Source organism: Poecilia formosa, unplaced genomic scaffold (genome assembly GCF_000485575.1).
Source record: "Poecilia formosa unplaced genomic scaffold, Poecilia_formosa-5.1.2 Scaffold148, whole genome shotgun sequence".
Lineage (NCBI taxonomy): Eukaryota > Metazoa > Chordata > Actinopteri > Cyprinodontiformes > Poeciliidae > Poecilia > Poecilia formosa.
In genome coordinates this window covers 1-2,351 of record NW_006800087.1, presented here as the reverse complement: position 1 = coordinate 2,351, position 2,351 = coordinate 1, and positions in this window count along the sequence as shown.

Sequence of the window (2,351 nt, the reverse complement as noted above, 5' to 3'; positions counted from 1 at the left end):
ATGGTTTACAAAATACATTTGACATGTACCCATTTTTTACCTGGTTACATTCTCCTCTGCTTAACCGTCATCGTCCTCGGTGACAAAGTAACTGCTTTTTACTTCTTTTAAAGCTTCTCTGAAAAACACAGAACCTAAGCTTGCAATAATCTGTGAAACCATTGAGTTCATTTCTGGCTCCAACACTGACCTAGGTTCATGATGTGGGTTTGGGTGTTTCCCTGCATTCACTCTTTTACTCCTGCGGGGAGCAGGTATGGGAGCTTGTCTAATGCAAGGAGGAGATAGTGGTATCTCACACTGTTGGTCAATATTGCATGTTTCATTACCAACCTGTTCAGTCTCTACCTGTTCAATCACAGGAGGTTCACTTTCTGAAGTCAACTGTGTCTCTGCTCGCTTCTGAACACTTTCACCAGTATTACACTTTTCTACACCTGAACAAGGAGTCAAGTCAAAAGAAACCTCTTCAACGACTATACCCCCATCATACTCATCACATGAGTCAGTGTGAGATTCAGTTGTGTTTGTCTGTTTGGTTACAGTGTTTTCAATGTGTCCCTGGGTTGTGTCTGGCAGATTAACACATGACCTGATGTCAGCCCTATTAACCGTTTTTGTTGGTCCTCCCTCTACAGGTTGTACTGTGCAAGTTGTGCCTACTATGTCTATGAGTTGGTAAACGACTGGACTCCATGCATCCTGAATTTTGTTACGACCAGCTGGTCTGTGTCTCAGGTAAACATACTCTCCAACTTCAATGGAAGGACAGTACACTTTGTGACTATGCCGAGCAATGCGTTTTGCTGCTTTCTGCTGTGCATACTCTTTTGCTTTTTCATGTGCTTCTTTGAGTCTTTGCTGGTGTACAGCAAGCCAATCAAGATTTTTATCACGGTGACTCTCATTTGCAAGCAATGCATCAACAGGAAGATGTGGATCTACCCCATAGAGCAAGAAGTAAGGGGAATACCCTGTAGTCGCGTGTGGAGTGACATTATACGCGTAAACCAGTTCAGGTAAATGTTCAGGCCAACGCTTCTTTTTGTCAGGTGGAAGTGTGCGCAACAGTTCATGCAGAGTGCGGTTAAAACGCTCACACTGTGCATTCCCTGTTGGATGATGGGGTGTTGTACGCGTCTTTTTCACACCATACATTCTGCAAAGCTCAGCAATAACCTCTGATTCAAAGTTACGGCCCTGATCTGAATGAAGACGTTCAGGTACACCGTACTTCATAAACCACTCCTTTAAGAGGACTTTGGCTGTGGTCTCTGCTTTTTGGTCTCGTGTAGGAAACGCCTGGGTGAACTTTGTAAACACATCGGTAATGACTAGAACATTCTCGCGGCCGTCTGAAGCTGGTTCAAGGAGCGTGAAATCTACTGCCACCACTTCTAAAGGTCGTGTTGCCAAAAAGGATTTCATTGGAGGGTGAATCTTTGGGTTGGGCATTTTTGTGAGAATACAACGTTCACAGTTCTTAATCCATTGCTCAACATCTTTGTGCATCCCGACCCAGAATGCTCTCTGTCTCAACAACTGTAATGTCCTCTCTATTCCCTGATGTCCCATAGAGTCATGGACACTCTTCAAAACAGCTGTTTGTAAACAACCTGGAACAAGCAACTGAAAACACTCTCCAACACGATCATCCCTCACCACTCTGTACACCAATCCATCACGCATCTTAATGTGCTTCCATTGTTTCCACAATGATTTGGCAGCATCAGGAAGATTCTTCCTTTCATGTGAACTTGGCATGCTACCTCGATCCAAAAACCGTGTTAGAACACCAATCACTGGATCTTGACATTGAAATGTCCGCAGCTCTTCCCTGGAATAACCTGGAAGAGTTGGTGTAGCCTCTTTAGCATGTGACTCGGACTTGCCAGTTTCTGCAGCCCTGATCTGGTTTACCTGACAACATTTGACCCCAGCTGTAACCAGCTCTGGCTCCAAAGCAGTGCCTCTACAAATCAAATTGCAAATTGCAATGCAATCATCAAATTCTTCATCATCATTTGGTTCTGGCTCCCCTGCTAACGGGTGTCGTGACAGTGCATCAGCGGCTGAGTTGCACCGACCTGGTCGGTACTGCACATCAAAGTCGAAGGCAGCTAACTGCGCTACCCATCTCTGTTCAATAGCCCCAAGTTTTGCACTTTTTAGATGACATAAGGGATTATTGTCTGATATTACAGTGAATTTAGAGCCTAGCAAGTACCCCCGAAACTTTTCCACTATTGCCCATTTAAGTGCAAGCAGCTCCAATTTCATGCTGCTATAGTTTTTATCATTTCGCTCTGCATTTCTCAGCCGTCTACTTGCATATGCAATGACCCGTTTTT